Below are 19,902 nucleotides of genomic sequence, written 5' to 3'. Positions count from 1 at the left end.
AGCACATCCTTAAATTTTGCACCCTGGGCGCCTGGCTTGCCTCACCCTAGTCCCATCCACCCTCGTCTGCCCACTAGTTTCTCCCTGAGCTCCCCCGGTCTCCTGGGGTCCCGCTGCCACCACCCAGAGGATAGGTGCTCTCAGACCATCCCTGCCAGGGTTTCCAGCCTGGTGACAGTAAGCTCCCCATCACTGAGAGGTTAGAACAGAGGCTGAATGGCCACATGGAGCCCTACAGACAGGATAAGGGCTGCAAGGAAGCTGGAAACCCACTCCAAAGCTTTGAATAAGCTGATGGGGTGAGCATCACCGGTGTGAATGATCACATCGCCACCTGGTGGTAATGTAAGAGATGGGCCAGTTGGCCCCGGGGAGGGCGGAACAGAGCACCCTCCAGCCCCCACCCCTGGCCCCGCCCAGGAGCTTCTCACAACGGGGGCATTTAGACAATTAACAAATGTTAATCAAGGTCCTAATACCGAGCACTACTGATGAGTTATTTTCATACATTATATCATTGAATTCCAACAACTCTAAGGCAGATATTGTTATCCTTTTTACAAATGAGGATACTGAGGCTCAGAGACTCAAAGTTAGTTGCCCAAGGTCACACAGCCAGCAAATGGCAGAGCCAGGATTGGAGCTCAGACATTCTGACACCAAAGCCTTCCCTCATAATCGCTAAGCCTCAGGGGATTCAGTGAGAAAGAAAATAGACACCTCCCCTGGCCTCACAGAGCTTACAGCCTAGTTGGGGCACAGAAATCACAGATTCATTTATTAGGTGTCCACTGTGCATTAGGTGCCAGGGATGAAGAAAGTAGCCAGGGTCCCTGACCAAATCAAGCTTGTGGGGAAGACGGACATTAATCAAATAGCCACACAAATAAATATACAACAGTGTAAAAAGAACTGAAGGAAAGGTATGGGCTCTGAGACTGGACTTCAGGGTGCCTACCTGGCCTGGGGGGTCAGGGGAGTCTTCCCTGAAAAAGTGATGCATGGAGCTGAGATCTGGAAGATGAGCAGGCCTTACCTAGGCAAAGGGGCATGCATTCGTTCATTAGCAAATGAAAGCAGTGTGGCGCATCCATCCATGTTTGCATTTTTTTGCTGTTGCACATGTATAAATCCAGAAATAACACATGGAATATTTGCCTTTGCAACTTGCTTTCTTTTTTTATTTTTATTTTTAATTTTTATTGGAGTATAGTTGATTTACAATGTTGTGTTAGTTTCAGGTGTACAGCAAGGTGAATCCATTATACATATACATATATCCACTCTTTTTTCTTTTTTTTCTTTTTTAGATTTTTTTCCCATTTAGGCCATTACAGAGTATTGCGTAGAGTTCCCTGTGCTATACAACAGGTCCTTATTAGTTATCTATTTAATATATAGTAGTGTGTATACGTCGATCCCAATCTCCCCTTTATCCTTCCCCCACTTTCGCCCGGGTAACCATTGGATTGTTTTCTGCATCTGTAACTCTATTTCTGTTTTGTAAATAAGTTCATTTGTACCACTTTTTAGATTCCACATATAAGCTATATCACACGATATTTGTCCTTCTCTGTCTGACTTACTTCACTCAGTGTGACAATCTCTAGGTCCAGGCCCATCCATGTGGCTGCAAATTTGCAGCTTGCTTTCCTTTTTTTTTTTTTTTTTTTTTTTTTTGCAGTACACGGGCCTCTCACTGTTGTGGCCTCTCCCGTTGTGGAGCACAGGTTCCGGATGCACAGGCTCAGCGGCCATGGTTCATGGGCCCAGCCGCTCCACAGCATGTGGGATCTTCCCGGACCGGGGCACGAACCCGCGTCCCCTGAATCGGCAGGCGGACTCTCAACCACTGTGCCACCAGGGAAGCCCCTGCAGCTTGCTTTCTTACTCCATATTGTCCTTCAGGTCTTTGCATGTCAACACATAGAACCATTCATTTTAACTAAGGAGGTCGTCATGCCATGGACACCTGCCGTATGCACTATGATTTATCTATCCATAGTCCTGCTGATGGTATTTGAGTTATTTCCAAATTTTCATACCTAAAAACAGTGCTACAGCCAACATTCGCCAAGCGGATACATCTCAAAGTGCACGTATGTTAGAGTTCCTCTGAAGTAGGGGCCTGTGTTCTTTTAAATACTTTTCAACATCATTTTGGTGGGGGTGAGGAGAAAATACATTTCTATTAATAAAAAATGTATCTTTCCACCATCTTTCCGTGCTGCCATAATGGTGTACATGAATGTCCTGGCTGATGCTCTCCAGAATATCAACAGTGCCAAAAAGAGAGGCAAACGCCAGGTTCTTATTAAGCCATGCTCCAAAGTCATCATCAGGTCTCTGTGATGATGAAGCATGCTTACAATGGTGAATTTGAAATCATCGATGATCACAGGGCTGGGAAAACTATTGTGAACTTCACAGGCAGGCTAAATAAGTGTGGAGTGATCAGCCCCAGGTTTGATGTGCAACTCAAAGATCTAGAAAAATGGCAGTAAAACCTGCTCCCATCCCACCAGTTTGGTTTCATTGTACTGACAACCTCAGCTGTCATCATGGACCATGGAGAAGCAAGATGAAAACACACAGGAGGGAAAATCCTTGGATTCTTTTTCTAGGGATGTTATACATACACGCAAATAAAATGCCTCAGAGGACTCTGAAAAAAAATAAAAAATAAAAAAATAAAATGTAAAACAAATGCATTTACTAGTTCATTTAGCCTGGCTGAAGCCACTTTAAGGTTCTGAAACATTTGCCAAAATGTTTCCCAAATTTCTGAAGACTTTGTTCTTTCTTCCCTTTTTTTGTAAAATTTTTCCCAGATGGACAGCTTCTTAGAAGACATACTTAACGGGTTTTAAATGATGTGGGGTTTTTTAATCACTCGTTTCATAAACAGGACTGCCTTTTGCAAGCCTGAGTTCAAGGTTTCAGCTGAGTGCCCTGTGGCCTTCAGGCTGGCGGGTCTCAGGCAGGTGACACCCCTGTAGTTACACCAGGTCACCTGGAGATGTACATTACCTGAGGTAGGTGGCTCCTTGGAGGTGGGGCTCACGTTTCTATTCAAGCTTTTGCACGTTGGACCAGGGTGCATGCTGCCCAGTCTGTGACGAGCTTCATGGGAAAACCTGAGTTAACCAGCACCCTACTTCCTGCTGACCCCTTTCACGTGTTAGGGCCCCTCCACCTGGCTCCAGGTGTATGTGTAACGTCCACATGAGAGGTTTCTAGAGCATCAGGTCTGACACAGACCTTGAGGCCCATGGTGGTCATGTGTGTGTGTGTGTGTGTGTGTGTGTGTGTGTGAATGTGGGATGTGGGGCGAGGGGTGGCTGCCCAGTTCTCATCAACCCCTTTTCAGGAATTGCCTCTGATTCTCAGAACTATAGCTAGGGTAGGGTGAAAGGGACTCTAAAGCCAGGCCTCACCACCTTCTCTACCAGATTCACTCACCGGGCACTCCCCAAGGTCCACTCTGTCAGGACATAAACTGAGCGGAGCAGGGCTGCACCGAAAGTCACATCCCGGGAGACAGGGTATCTGATCCAGCAGCAGTTCCAAAATCTGCCACCAGGTGGCAGCACAGCTCCTGTTCTGGCCCTCGTCTCTCAGTGGCTTGGGGGTCCACTGGGACCCTCAGATCTGCATCCAGAACCTGTCTTGCGGTTCATCTGCTTGTCTCAGCTGTGTGACTCACTCTGAGTCCCCCTGCCCCCATCGGAAACCCCTCCAGCTGGCTAAGATACTATAGTCAACTGAGGCACAAGGAATCCTGTGCCCCTGAGAATCTGTGTTCCATTCCATCACACTGGAGGCACAGAGTGGGACTACCAGACAGCCCTGAAAAACCCAGGAGGGAATGTGAGGAGGCTCAGGCCAATGTGCAGCAGAGAGGGGGCTTCCAGAACCCAATAAAGTAGCCCTGGTCCCCGTCCCAGTTTCTGTCCGTCCTTCACCTGTAGCCATAAGACCCTGAACCAAGGGTGAGTAGTCTGTGGCCACAGGTCAAGCCCGGCCTTCTCTGTCCACCATTCCAGGCAGTGCTGAGCTCACTGGCCTCAGCCCCTTATACGATATGCCTCAGCGAAGGGGGGCCCCATGCGAGGCCCCAGATCTCTGGACCAGCACAGGTCCATCTGATGGCCCTCAAGATGCTGTCTCTAGCCTGGATACCGACCCTTAGTACCCTGATCCCTGGTCAAGGCAAAGCAGCCTATATGGAAAAGTGAACAAGGACAAGCCATGACCCTGGAGCCCCTGCCCAAAGCCTGAGGTCTGAAGCCTGAGGCCCGAAGTCTGAGGTCTGGCAGGTTTCCAGCTCCACACTCACAGCTTCCAGGACAATCTGTTCATTCCATACATGGCAATTGTAATTGCATGACATGTGTGTTTGTGTGACCTTTGAATGTCCCACTACCCTCCTAATCTGTAAGTCCCATAAAAGAAGGGGCCAAGTTGACCCCGGTAATCACTGCACTGAGCACAGTGCTTGGCACATAGTAGGTGCTCAGAAAAAGACTGTGAAATAAGTAAAAGAATAAATGGATATCTTCCCAGAGAGAATGTGAAACACCTGTCAATTGTTTTACAGTTGTTAAGGCATGTCCCACAGGGATCTCATTTCATTCTCCCCATCAACCCACAGAGTAGATACTATTATTATCCCACATCACAGTGTATTCCTTTCCTATCACTATAACAAATTACTATATATCACTATAACACTATATCACTATATCACTATAACAAATTATAACAAATTACATAGTAATAACAAATTACTATGAACTTAGTGGCTAAAACAACACAGTTTTATGGTCTTACATTTCTGGAGATAAGAAGTCCAACACAAGTCCCATGGGCTAAAATCAAGATGTCTGCAGGGCTGCATTCCTTCTGGAGGCCCTGGGGAGAATCCATTTCCTTGCCTTTTCCAGCTTCTAGAAGTTGCCTGCATTCCTTGGCTCATGGCCCACTTGCTCCATCTTCAAAGTGGACAATGTCCCATCACTCTGACTGAAGCCAGGAAGGGTTCTCTGCCTTTAAGGACTCCTGTGATTAGATTGGGACCACCTGGATAATCCAGAATAATCTCCCCATCTCAAGGTCTGTAACCATAATCATGTCTGCCAAGTCCTTTATTCAATGTGAGGTAACATATTCACAGATTGCAGGGATTAGAGCATGAATATCTTTTTTTTTTTTCTGGTGTGGTTAGGTATTATCCAGCCTAGCACATACATGTTCAAAATCAGAGATGAATTGACCTCCCCCTCCCAGCGTGTGACTAATGAAATGGGTTCAAACCCAAGTCTTTGGGGCTATAGAATCTGAGTTCTTTCTCCCCTTGTTGCCAATGCAAATACCCAGGGTCTCTGGACCACTTTTTAGGAGGCAGAAAGGCAGGACACATCAGCCCAGCCCCCTTAAGAGTAAATACAGACTTTTGTTTATATTAAAAAAAAAAAAAGTGCTTGTCTAGACAGTGGGAGAATGTGGGAAAACGTTCTCTTTATTTCCCTTTATTGTCATTGTTTTAACATAAATACAGTTGATCCTTGAACAAGGTGGGTCCAACAGAGTTGAAAATCCTCGAGTAACTTTGTAATAATTGACCCTCAGTATCCGCAGTTCCACATCTGGGGATTCAACCAACCTCCAATCAGGTAGTATGTTATTTAGTGGAAAACATCTGCGTGTAAGTGGACCCGCGCAGTTCAAACCTGTGTTGTTCAAGGGTCAACTGTGAATCATTTTCAACCAGAGGGAGAAAGGATTAACCCACCTGATTGGCTGGAGTAGGGGAGTGCGCCTGACATTCCCTTCTCTGGACTCAATGCTGCTCCTCTCCGCAATTAAACAAATGGCCAGCAGATGGCGTGCCAGGCTCACAGCAGGCTTCTCACCCCTGGACCACCCCTTTTCTGGGGGTGCAAAGGTGGCAAGTGTAGAAGAGGTCTTCCCCTTCTCTTCTCCAAAACCGGTGCTAAGAGGAAATGCCCAGAGGGGTCCCAGCAGGTCAAGTCAAGGGCACAAAATCCAGGGACTCACACAGCTTCAGGGCAGCCAGTTTAGGGACCTCCTGCCCCATCCTCTGAGGCAGGTGCAGGGACCAGAATTCAAGCCCGTGTGAGTTGAATCAGAGGGTCAGTCTTGGCTTCAGGGCAGCAGAAAGGAGGAGCAGCTAGTTTACAGAACACTTAAGATGGTCAGGCACCTTACATACTTTTATACACAGGTATTATTTCATCTCATCTTTCCTGTGGCCCTATAGGGGACCTGGCATTAAAAATAGTGACTTGTGGGGGGGGTGGGGGGGATGAATTGGGAGATTGGGATTGACATATATACACTACTATGTAACTCAATAGATAATTAATGAGAACCTACTGTATAGCACAGGGAACTCTACTCAGTGCTCAGTGGTGACCTAAATGGGAAGGAAATCTAAAAAAGAGGGGATATACATATACGTATATGTATAACTGATTCACTTTGCTGTACAGCAGAAACTAACACAACATTGTAAAACAAATATACTCCAATAAAAAAACCTTTTTTTTAATGGTGACTTGCTGGGGAGATAGTAGCAACGCCAATCTCTCCAAATTCCAATAAAAATCAGCAAAAGCAAAACCCATGGACAACATTTGCTTCACAGTTAGGTGGCAAAGGTATCCCCATGAACACCAAAATAATATGAGTGGAGGAGCTCAACCCCTGGTAGCCACCTGCGTGTTATCAGATGCCCTGGGGTTTCCCCCACCCTCACCCCTAAGTTGCTCCTAGCTTGGCCTCCAGCCTTTGGCATCCCATCTGTTGCCAGCAGAGGGAAGCAAGGGGGTGTCTGAGGGACATGACAGGAAGACAACCCCCAAATAGGCAGCAGGTATTCAGTGGAAAGCATGGAGGGACAATTTGAGAAGAGTGACTGAATCTGGGAGGGGTTTTGCCCACTCCCACAGCGAGCGAGGGCAAGAATCCTCAGGAAGGACTACGAACCCTCAAAGGTGTTTGGTTCCCTTCCAGGACAAGGTCCCACACTGCAGAGGAAATGCTTTGGAGTGGGATCAAAACGGAGGAGGACTGATTAAGACAATGGAGAGGAAGGAAGAAGATCCAGATCAAAGTGGCGGGAGGAGACGGAGCCGGGAGACCTCAGAAAGCAGGTCACCAAGTCTGTGTGTACCACTTGCAGACAAGAGGAGGGGGAGCTCTTGAGGTTAGAAATGCATCCGAAACATCACCTTCAAGCTCCGGAAAACTAATTTCACATAAAAATGAGCAACAGAGGGCTTCCCTGGTGGCGCAGTGGTTGAGAGTCCGCCTGCTGATGCAGGGGACACGGGTTCGTGCCCCGGTCCGGGAAGATCCCACATGCCGCGGAGCGTCTGGGCCCGTGAGCCATGGCCGCTGAGCCTGCGCGTCCGGAGCCTGTGCTCCGCAACGGGGGAGGCCACAACAGTGAGAGGCCCGCATACCGCAAAAAAAAAGAGCAACAGAGAAGTCTGGAGGTCAAATCCCATACATAGTTAACATAAGCAACAGGAGATTCAGGCGCCAAATAGCATCCCTAGAAATAGGATAAAGCAAGCCAGCAAGACATTTCTTCAGGACAGATCAAAAGCATAGCCTTCTATTTCAAAATGACCTTAAAGACATTTTTTTAAGTATGCAAGATGTGAAAGAACAACATAAACTACAACTAGAGAACCTTAATTAGAAAACAGAACTCAGGAAAGAATTCGAAATACAAGGGAAAGAAATCATTTTGGAAATGAAGGCTAAAATAGAAGAAACACAAGAGCAAATTAACCCAATCTTAAGATAATGCCTTTAGAGAAAAAGTTGAAAAGGAAGAAATATTATAAATCAACAAGAAATGAAGACAGAGGGTCTTTTTTAATATTCTAGAGAAAATTACAAATATTGTAATTAGGCAAAGACCTTTCAACATACAAGTAACAAAAGTCCCCGAAGAAGAAAACCAAAGCAAGAGAACAAATACTAAAAACTATTAATCAAGAAAGCTTACCGAAATTTTTAAAAATTAAAATTTCAAATTGAAGGAGCACACTGCATACCTGAAAATATCAACCCACAATAATCAGACATATTCAAGACATTCTAATAAAATAACTGGACTTCAAGAAAAGAGAAAAAAAATCCTCCAGGCTTCTAGGTAATAATAATAATAATAATATTTGACTTATAAAGAAAAATAAATTAGATTATTATCAGGCTTTTCAAGAATAATGCTTTATGCTAGAAGAAAAAGAAGTCACATACTTAAGATATTCAAGAAAGGAAAATGTAAGTTAATAATTGTATGTCCAGCAAAAGTGATTTGTAAGTAAAATGGACTCAGACAAATAATGATTAACATAAAAGAACTCAGGGAATATTGTTCCCATGAGACTTTCCTGAAGAATCTGCCAGAGAACAGGTTTCAGACAACCAAAATGACTAGAAAGAAGAGAAAAAAGGACTGGTAGTGAACATTGAATATATAGTTCCTGGAACAACTAAGACTCAATGGGGATTGAAAAGAGATGGTACCACGTGTAATGTCTATGTGCTCTGACCGTGTATCTACAAGACCACTATTAAAATATGGAGAATGGGAAGAGCGTATACCAAGAAAAACATGTTTTTAACTGTTTCCAATAATTATGTTGGTGGTGGTATTCCTGTCGTAATTTTGAGACTGCTGTGTATGTAATGTGGGATAAAGCATAAGTAATTACGGAATATTCTAATTCTACCATCCCCTATACCCTTGCAAATGTGATTCTCAGCATGGAAGAAAGGAGAGATGTAACACAGAAGCGATTAAGTAAAAATCCTAAGTGTGGATTGGAAGTATCAGTTTGAACACAGGGTTCTGTCCTCTGGGATTTTGGCTTAGGAGTGTGCATGATAAAATATATTTCTTTGTAATCAAACTAGTAGCAATGTGTATCCCTAGCACCTGGATAGTGGTCATGAAATACCATTTCCCTTTTCTTTCTTTTTTTAATTTTAAATAAAAGGCCTTCTTGGAGAAAGAAGATTCTAGGTCTGGAGCAAAAAATGTAGAAGATGAGTCTGGTGCATCTTGTCATACAGAAAGACAAGAACCTCTCAGGGACAACTAGGGTTGTATCGAAAAGACTCAAGAGCCAGCTTGAAGAAGCTCTCCCTGGCATGGGATGACAGAACGGGACAAGTTGAGCTTCAAAAAACATGATACTTGTAAATGATTGTAACCCATCAAATATGCTAAAATCTAAGAGTTCACATGACATTGAAAAGGAATTAATTGGTCCTCTCCTTCTGAGGATGATAAAGAACCAATTCATTTTCTTGAAAACTGATGAATAAAGGGAAAGAAGCAAGCATGTGTCCTGCCTTTTCTATATGACCTGTATCACTGGGCAACAAAGAGTAAATGAGAGGAAGCATCCCTTTCTAAAAGTCTCTTTCCAATTGATAAATGATAAAGAAAGATTGGGACTGAAATGTTGCCACGTGCAACCCCAATGAATTCAGGAACTAACTAAGACCATCGACAGACAGCTGCTAAGACAGAAAGAGAGAACACCCAACATCATGTGCCGCCAGAGGAAAGCACTCAAGCCCCCCAAGGAGCTAGCCAAAGGGATGGAACCCAGGTCTGATCAAGCCTCTGGATCCAGCTGCCAGCTTCCAGGAAGCACAGAGGACCCAGGAGCACACTGAACGGTACTGTTCGGATAAAGTCAGCAAAATCCAGACTCGGGGAAACTCTACAAGGCAAATAGTGTTCCTTCAACAAATAGCTTGTAAGGAAAAGAAAGGGTCCAGGAACATCTCTAGATTAAAGGAGACTTTAAAGATGTATCTTTTTTTTTTAAGAGGCAAGTCTAACAATGATATCTAGGGATACACACTTAAGTGCTAAAGTATTGCAAGAAAATTACTGTAAAAGTCAGGCTTCTCGTTCGTTGCAGGGGGGTGAGAGGGCTTAGATTGGAAAGAGGCACCTGGAGAGAGTTGGGGGAGAGGAGTGCTTGCAAAGTTCTGTTTATTAACTTGGGAAGTAGTTACAAAGATATTTACCGTAAGATGACTCATTGGGGGCTTCCCTGGTGACGCATTGGTTGAGAGTCCGCCTGCCGATGCAGGGGACACGGGTTAGTGCCCCGGTCTGGGAAGATCCCACATGCCACGGAGCAGCTGGGCCCGTGAGCCACGGCCGCTGGGCCTGCGCGAGCGGAGCCTGTGCTCCGCAACAGGAAAGGCCACAACAGTGAGAGACCCGCGTACCACAAAAAAAAAAGATGACTCATTAAGCCATATATTTATTTTGTGTGGTTTCTGTATCTGTGTTTACTTTACAATAAGGGTTTTTTAAAAAAAAAGGCTGAAATGAATGAATGAATGAACCACCCTAGGAGGGCTCCCTGTTCTCTTTTGATGGATGACAAAGGGACAACTCAGAGAGGAGCACAAGTTTGCCCAAAGCCACACAGCTGCTAAGCTGCCCAGCTGGGCTGGAAACCCAAGTGAGATTCATCTGTTCTTTTGACAAACAGTTGCTGACACCTGCTGAGTTGGTTTCTGGGCAAACAGCTGAGTTAAAACACTCTGGCTTCACATCCACCTGCCCTGCATGGGAGTAATGCAGGGTGTGTGTGTAAGGGACACACGTGGGTCTTGGTACCCAGCTGGGTGTGGTCACAGCACACCCCAGGGCCCCTCCCTTGTGCAGGGCCCACATGGTGCTCTCAGAAACTGTGTCCACGCAGCTTTTCTCACCCCAGACTCCGGACACAGAAATGCATTTGATCTCACCTGACCATCTGGTGAAGTTTCGCTTCTGTTTCTCAACACCTCCCGGAATGTTCTGTCCCCTGGAGAAGAGAGAGGGTCTGGGAAAGGGTCCTGGCCTAAAACTAAGAGGCCAGCTTGCACCCCTCCCTTGCTACCCCACCTGAGAGGGCGCCAATGAGTTGGGGCACATGGGGAGAAGATGGAATTGTGCCGTCAGCTCTGCAGGCTAGAGCCCCTCCCTTATCTGCCTTGGTATCTGTCACCCCAGCATTTGACACTCAGTCTTGTAGAAAGCAGGGGCACCATACATGTTTGTTGAATGAATAAATGAATGAATTTGCTATATCACTTTTGATCTATTTTATACAGAGTCTAAGGCTCAATCAATGCTTTTAAACTATATCATCCTAGGGACTTCCCTGGTGGTCCAGCGGTTAAGACTCCACATTTCCACTGCAGGGGGCACGGGTTTGATCCCTGGTCCAGGAACTAAGATTTCACATGCCACGTGGCACGGCCAAAAAAAAATTTTTTTTAATAATATTATCCTTAGACCCACAGACATAGAGGACAAATTTATGGTTACCAGGGAGGAAAGGGAGGGATGGATTAGGAGTTTGGGATTGACATAAACACACTGCTATGTATAAAATAGATAACCAATAAGGACCTACTATATAGCACAGGGAACTCTACTCAATGTTCTGTAATAGCCTATAAGGGAAAAGAATCTGAAAATATACATATATATGTGTATATATATGACTGAATCACTTTGCTGTACACCTGAAACTATCACAACTTTGTAAATCAGCTACACTTCAATTAAAAAAAATATATATATATATGTATATGTCACCTTTCACTCTAAAATGGGAGTTATGATAATGCCCACCCCTAGGGTCATTGAGAAGACCGAACTAGTTAATAAATGTAAAACCCGGACTTCCCTGGTGGCACAGTGGTTAAGAATCCACCTGCCAATGCAGGGGACATGGGTTCGAGTCCTGGTCCAGGAAGATCCCACATGCCACGGAGCAACTAAGCCCGTGCGCCACAACTACTGAGCCTGCACTCTAGAGCCCGTGAGCCACAACTACTGAGCCTGCGTGCCACAACTACTGAAGCCCGTTCTCCACAACAAGAGAAGCCACCGCAATGAAAAGCCCATGCACTGCAACGAAGAGTATCCTCCGCTTGCCACAACTACAGAAAAGCCCATGAACAGTAACAGAGACCCAACACAGCCAAAAATAAATAAATAAATATATATATATATATTTATATATATATATATATATATGAAACCCTTAGATTAGGGTCTGGCACGTAGTGAGCTCTCAGTGAGTTATTCCTGTAACTGAGAGAAGTTTGTCTAAGGTTTGGGCCCAGTCAATGTGAGACTAGGGATCAGTATGGGGCCAGGGTCAGAAGTCAGGGGGCAGAGAGAGCTAGTTTAGCGTGGGGTTAGGATTAGAGGAAGAGTTTGTGGCCAGTCAGCAGTCAGCTATTTTAAATTAACCATCTGTGTGTTTATTTATCCCCCACATTGTTCCAGAAGGACTCAAGGCAGCTCTTAGGAACCCCAACTGCAGAAATCAGGAAAGAGAGATGGAAGCAGGTATGCTCCTGGCCTGGGGCATTCATGCTGATACCCCAGGGCCCTCTCAGCAGAGAACCACAAGTGGGCGACCAAATCCCAGGACTTGCTGGCCGCTCTGAAGTCCACACTGACAGCCCAGGGTCAAGCAGAACCGACCTCTCAGAGTTCTAGTGAGAAGTCCATGAGTTACCCATCAAAGTACCGGCACATAGTAAGTTCTCAATAAACGTTTACTATTATCATCAGAGAACAAGGCTGAGGTGGACCCAGAGGGCCTGCTTTGAATGTGCAGTGAGCAGTGAGGGGTCGGCATTCTCTCACTGGCCAGACCAGTACCGCCTCTCCCCGTGAGCAGAGCACCGCCCCCCAACCCTGCCAATGAATCAGAGCCAGGAGAAGTGGACGGTCAATAGGATCAGACTGGGATGGCCAAGTCCACTCCATCAAGGCTGCCCTGACCAGCAGCTCCAGGGATGCCTGAAATCCATCGGCTCTGACCTCCTCCTCTCCTTGGAACGTGCCTGGATGGGTCCTGCCAGCTCTGGACTCTGCCAGACCAAACCCCAGCCCCAGGACACCCTTTTTCTTTATGTTGTTGAATATATTTGGCCATACAAGGAAAAGTCCACAGGGCATATTTCAAATGCTGTGTGTGTGTGTGTGTGTGTGTGTGTGTGTGTGTGTGTGTATTTGGGGGTTGTATCAGTTTCCTGTTGCTAACTATAACAACTTAACCACTTGAACAATACATAGCATCTTAATCCTGCAAGTCAGACCTGGACTAAAATCAAGGTGTCAGCAGAACCCTGCTCCTCCTGGAGGCTCTACGGTAGAACCTCTTCCTTGCCTCTTTCAGCCTCTAGTAGCTTCTTGCATTCCATGGCTCATAGCCCTCATCCATCTTTAAGCCAGCAACTGTATCACATGGTTTTGCTTCCTGTTCTCACATCTTCTCTGACTTTGACCCTGCCTCCCTCTTACACGACCCTGTGATTTCACTAAACTCACCTGGATAATCCGGGCTAACCTCCCAATCTCAAGATCCCTAACTCAACCACATCTGCAAAATCTCTTTTGCATGAGAGATAACATATTCACAGGTTTCGGGGTTTAGGACAGGGACATCTTGGTGGGGGACATTATTCTGTCTAGCCCAGGGGCCTAGAGTTGTACTCCTAGGAAGCTGTGACTCCCCTGCTCTCTGTTCTACCCACTGGGGGGACTTTGGAACCAAGAAAGCAGCCCCTCTTCTCAGTCCAAAGAAATGTTGGTAAAATGTCCCATCAGAAGACAAAGAAAAGAAGCGAAGCATCCCTTTGGATCCTTCTAGAGATTGGACAAGAAATTAAGCTCACCTCCCTGGGGTCCCAACACATACCTGTGATACCAACCAAGGGGACAGCCAAGAGTAAGAGACAGTGGTCAGTATCAAGCTTCTCCCGCTGGGGAAATCCAGGCCGGGAAAGACTTCACCTCACTTCTGAGCTCACTTATGATTAGAAAGATCATTTCGTTACCAAATGAAATGGACAAAGAAGCAATGGCCCAGGGACCAATTTGAAAGCTGCCTTCCAGCTCGCAGAAAGTATAAACCAGACCCAAAGGAAAAAAAACCCTACAGTGCCCAGGGTCCCAGATTTTCGTTCCCCGCCCCTCCACCGTGACTTTATCTGACTTGCTGACTCTGGGCCTGGGTTCCAAGTCACGGAGACAGCACAGGAAGGACGAGGCAGAGGTGCTCCGGAGACCTTCCAGCCCCAATCTGCACAAGCTGCCACAGCTTGGACCCATCGAGCATCCCTCCTGTAAAAATGGTTCTTTTAGCTGAAAGTCATAAATCTCTTCTTGTTTTGGTGACAGCTTGATTGTTGCCTTTGCTTGCAGGAGACACACATATAGGAAGCAGTCAACCTTCACAGTCAGAAGGGGGAAGTCGGTCAAATGCCAAGATCAGAACCCGGTCTGTTAATCCTCAGGCAGGAGTGTGGAGAGGAGACCCCACTGGGACCATGCAAACCCAGGGCACCACCAGATGTCGTGCCTGGGAGGTGTCCTGTCTCTACCTGGAGCCTTTGCTGTTTTCTGCTCCTAATAGACTTGGCTGGTCCCAGCATTTAACTCTCAAAGGCAACCTTGTTACTCTCATGTCCATGTTCCAGAGGTGGCCACCTCACCATATTCCTCAAGAACTGACAATTCAAGATTAAAAAGGTAGGGCTTCCCTGGTGGCACAGTGGTTGAGAGTCCACCTGCCGATGCAAGGGACACGGATTCATGCCCCGGTCTGGGAAGATCCCACATGCCGCGGAGCGGCTGGGCCCGTAAGCCATGGCCGCTGAGCCTGCGCGTCTGGAGCCTGTGCTCCGCAACGGGAGAGGCCACAACAGTGAGAGGCCCGCGTACAGCACAAAAAAAAACAATTAGAAAGGTAAAGAAATAGGGACAGAGGGGAAATGGGAGAAGGAAAGCTGAGAGCAGCCAGTGGTGAGATTAGGGCAGACAGCAGAGTTCAGGGTCCTAAGCACAGATATGACTCAGCTTCTTAGCAACCATTGTGAAAAGGGAAACAAAGTCCATCATGTGTCATAAGGCTTGTCAGCTAAAAGCAAAGTCATTTCCCCCCCCACAGAAAATGCCTATTCCTAGTACTAAGATGTGGAAGAAATGTATCCTGAGGTTCCCATGGAGAGGCCACCATAGACAGAATGAAGGAATACTGTCCTCAGCAAGATCCTGACCGTAAATCCAGCAACCAGTTTCCTAGGGCTGTTTCTTATAACCCTTCTTGATGAAGGCCCAGAGTATAAGGCTGAAGGCCTACAAAATACCTGTTCAGATAAGGGTTACTAAGCATAAACAGTTAAGTGATGGAAGTGGTCCATCATGAGTTGTATGTGTTTGACAGATGTGTACATTTTTGCCTCTGTGCTTCCTGCAAGTCGGCAGCTGGATCCAGAGGCTTGATCAGGTTTGAGTTCAATCCCTTTAGCTAGATTCTCAATGGGTTTGTGAAACGCTAAACACCGGTGAGTATGAACTATCAACAAATACACACAGAAATATGGATGAATTTCACCAACACAACCTTGAGCAAATGAAAGCAGACACCAAAATGTGTACACAGGATAATTTCAAATACAGTTGACCCTTGAACAACGCAGGGGTTAGGGACGCCAACCCCCAGGCAGTCAAAAATCCTTGTATTGCTGTCTCTGCCTTGAAGACAAAGGAACTGATAAAGGACTCACTCAAGAGCAGGAAACTGAAAGAGTTTAGATAGAATCAGGACTCAAGCCCTCGTTTTTTTATTCCACGTACTGTGATCTCTAATCGAACCCAAACTTTTCCCCACACTTCATTAATTTAAAGATCTGTAACATGAAGATACAGGTACCATGTTTATTGAAAAAAATCCACATATAGGTGGACCCGAGCAGTTCAGACCTGTGTTGTTCAAGGGTCAACTGTATATAGAAGTATAAATACAGATAAAACTAATATATGCTGCTGAGAGTCCAGGTAGTGGTTAACCTTGGGAGGTTGTGGGGAATTCCCCGGCTGTCCAATGGTTAAGACTCCACGCTTTCACTGTCTTGGGCTCGGGTTTAATCCCTGGTAGGGGTACTAAGATCCTACAAGTTGCGTGGCACAGCCAGAAACAAACAAACAAACAAACCTTGAGAGGTTGTGGTTGGAAGGGCAAGAGGGCTTCTGGGATGCTGGCAATGAGTGTTGATTACGTGGATGTGTTTCGTCTGTGAAAAATTCTTGTGGTATGGGCACTTTCCTCAATGTATGTTACACTTCAATAAAAAGTTTTTTGGTGGTATCAGGTCAACATCGTATGAATTTTAAATGAGGGGTACTGTTTGGGGGAACAGGGCTTCAGGCTGTGACCACAGTTAGAACTCATTCCAGGACTGGAATGTGGGCTCAGCTGGGATAAGTGTCACTGTGGGCACAGGGTCAAGACCCAGCTGTGGTTAGATCAGGACTGATCCTGGCATGAGGGCTCAGTGCCTCAAAGTCTTCAGCTTGACCACTGCCTTTCCAGGGTCTGACCACTTGATGTCTCCACTCGACAAATTGCTAAGTGAGGAGAAGGCTGGATAGAGCCGTTTGGACCCATAATGTCCCTGAGCTGGATTTAGGTTGGGAATGACTAGAAAATGTCAGAGGATGAATCCGAGTGGACCAGAGCTGGCTCATCTGGGCTGAGGGACAGGCCCTGTGGAACAGTGGGCAGCAGAGGGGACCGCAGAGGCAAGGCCAGCTCAGAAGCCCCCAGCTTTGTCCCCTATCCAGTCAGTATTATTTCCTTCCTTCCTTCCTTCTTTCCTTCCTTCCTACCTTTGTTCCATGTTTAATGAGCTCCTGCTCTGGACCAGGCACTGAGGATTCAAGGGGGGCAGATGGGCCACAGTCCCTGTCTTCACGGAGCTCACATCACCCTCACACGTCCTCTCTCCCTGCCCAGCATCCACGGCTCCCACTAAGCCCAGAAGAACTGCTGATATTAGAATCTACCTCCCAACCAGCTCCTCAGCCAGGACCCCCCTTCTTGTTTGTCTGTCTTTCCCACCAGGATGGATATCCAAAGGGCAGGGGCCTCATCTGTCTTCCAGACCCTCGTGTTCTCTGGTTGTGGCCCAGAGTAGATGACCAATAAACATTTGTTGAATGGAAGTGGGAGAGCAATGAGCTCGTCACATCATCCCTTCAGAACCGAGCAGAGCAGGGGTGCTTTCTCTGAGTCTGGGGCATGAGGCTGCCAGACCTTGCAATTCTGGAAGAAACCTCTGACAAGGCTTTCTGTGGGGTGGATGTGGGCACGTGAGTAGGTCTGAGAGCTGGAGGTTTCAGGGCCAGGAGGGCTGCAGGGGAACAGAGAACCAGAACGGTGCTGTCAGTCCAGCTCCCGGAGCCGGGTGCAGTCCCACTTCCCCTTTTTCAAAAGCAAACACAGGGGGAAGGATGGGGCCGGCTTCCACACCACCCTTTGATAGGCCCAGGTACCTGGCTACAGGAGCAGGAAATATGAGCCAGCAGAGTTAAGTAGGAACCAGCTGGGGGTGTGCCCTGCCTGCCTCCATCTCCACGCAGTACCCCAGCCACCTCCACCCAGCCTTGGCAGAGGATGAAGGGTAAGTGGACCAGCTGCATCGGGACCTGCTAGGGTCCTGAGAAGGAGACTTGGGGGATGAGGCAGGGCATAACTTTGGGGAAGCAGGCTGGAGGGAAAGGGATGAAGAGCAGGACCTGCAAGCAGATGCTCCCTGGAAGAGGGAGGAGGCTGCGAGAGATTGAGACACAGATTTGGATGATCACGTGGATCTGGACAGTTCCCCTGGACCTTCAGAGAACCAGTTTTGGACCATTTCCCTCAGCATCAGAGATGGAGGTCCTAGGATGGGACCTCCAGCACCAGGGTCTACTGCCCCCCACACATCCAAATAACATTTCCACGTTGGCTGTTCCATGGGAGTCTAGAGTAGATCAGCACTGTCCAATAGAACTTGCTGCAATAAAGGAAATGTTCTATAGGTTCTATAGGTTTTCCAAGATGGCAGCCACTACAATATGGAAGCAGCTACCATATTGCACAGCACAGCTCCAGGCTCACATGTAAGGTGAACAAAGCCACTTCCCACTATTTCTTTCTTCCCCTCCCTCTCGTTCCATTCTCTCACAACCTACCCTTCTTCTTACGCCTCAAGCTATCAGTCAATAACGATGTCGCAATGCGTATGAGTTTCACAGGCCATAAATTCATGTAAAGCAAATATATAAAATAATTTATTTTTCTATCATTGAGTGTAACATCTGTCTCAAGTACCCATCCTGTAACAGAGATTTACTCTCAATAAATTCAGGTTAAATGCAGTCCAGTGAAGATTTCCTCCTTCTTTACCCACAAAATACATCTAAGTCCATATCCTATTCATTTAATCTTTTCTTTTATCTCCAAACTTCATCTCTGGATTCTACTATTTCTACCCCTCCTGCAGGGGCAAGTGAAGCAGGCATAGAATACCTTCTCAAAGACTCATCCCAGCATCTAATGCCACTGTCCCCCTGCCCACATACTCCTGTTCTTCCCACCCTTTGTTAACATTTATTGAACACCTCCTATGTACCAGGCATAATTTTTTAATATTTTTTTTTAATTTTTATTTATTTTTTGATCTCGTTGGGTCTTTGTTGCGGTGTGCAGGCTTCTCATTGAGGTGGCTTGTCTTGTTGCGGAGCATGGGCTCTAGGTGCACGGGCTTCAGTAGTTGCAGCACGCAGGCTCAGTAGTTGCGGCATGCGGGCTCTAGAACGCAGGCTCAGTAGTTGTGGCGCATGGACTTTGTTACTCCGCAGCATGTGGGATCTTCCCGGACCAGGGCTTGAACCTGTGTCCCCTGCACTGGCAGGCTGATTCTTAACCACTGCACCACCAGGGAAGCCCCCTATTCTAAGCACTTTAAAACCATTCACCCCTTTAGTCTTCCCAATAACTCTCTGAGGCAAATACTGTTAATATTCTCATTTTGAAGATTAGAAACAGAGGCACAGAGAGGTCCTCTGAAAAAGCTCACACAGAAGGTATTCTTGGGCTAGGACTTCAAAAACCAGTATTACATATGCATCACCCAGCAATCCTACTTCTAAGAACCCATCCCAAAAATAGGCTGCCAAAATCCTGAGAGTGATTATGCACAAGACCTTCTGTTATCATACTCTTTGTAATAGCAAATGGCTAGAAGCTATCCAAACGTCCATCAACAGGGAATTAAATGAATAAGTCATGGTACTTTACATGATGGAGTACTATGCAGCTGTGAAAATGGAACGAGTGCTATCTCTACACATTTTAATAGGGTGAATTTCAGAATATATCATTAAAGACATGCAGACATATTGTTAAAGACAGCAAAAACTTCAGAACATATATACTGAAAGAAACGTATATGGTATGCTACCAGTTATGTAAGAAAGAGGGGATATAAATATATATACATATATATGCTTATACTTTTTAAACTTAAAGAAGAGGGAATTCCCTGGCAGTCCAGTGATTAGGACTCTGTGCTTTCACTGCTGTGGGCCCCAGTTCAATCCCTGGTTGGGGAACTAAGATCCCACAAGCCATGTGGTGCAGCCAAAATAATTAATTAATTAATTAATTAATTAAAATAATAAAATTAAAGAAAAAAACAAAAATAAACTTTAAAAAATTATTACCTCTCAAAAGAAATGTATATGGTATACTACCAGTTATGTAAGCAAGAGGGGATATAAATATATGTACACATACATATATACTTATACTTTTTAAAACTAAAGAAGAAAACAAAACAATTTTTAAAAATGATTACCTATGGGAGAGGGAGAGACCAGAGTGAAGGGAACAGGTATAGACTCTAGACTTACCTGAATATACTTTATTTTGAAGATTTGGCTGTGGAACGGTATCATTGTTCTATATAATTATTAAAGCAAAATTGAAT

At 45.9% G+C, this 19,902-nt stretch overlaps 1 pseudogene across 1 annotated transcript; it reads left to right on the top strand.

The window, feature by feature from the left end:
- Positions 1-2,214: 2,214 nt before the first annotated feature.
- On the top strand, positions 2,215-2,681 carry LOC309817318 (small ribosomal subunit protein uS8-like; annotated as a pseudogene). The gene has a single exon. The product of its transcript is annotated as a small ribosomal subunit protein uS8-like (transcript).
- Positions 2,682-19,902: the final 17,221 nt, after the last annotated feature.

This window comes from Mesoplodon mirus (genome assembly GCF_964341445.2).
Source record: "Mesoplodon mirus genome assembly, chromosome: 15".
Classification (NCBI taxonomy): domain Eukaryota; kingdom Metazoa; phylum Chordata; class Mammalia; order Artiodactyla; family Ziphiidae; genus Mesoplodon; species Mesoplodon mirus.
Note: the sequence above shows the minus strand (reverse complement) of the source record. Positions and strands in the feature narration are given on the sequence as shown.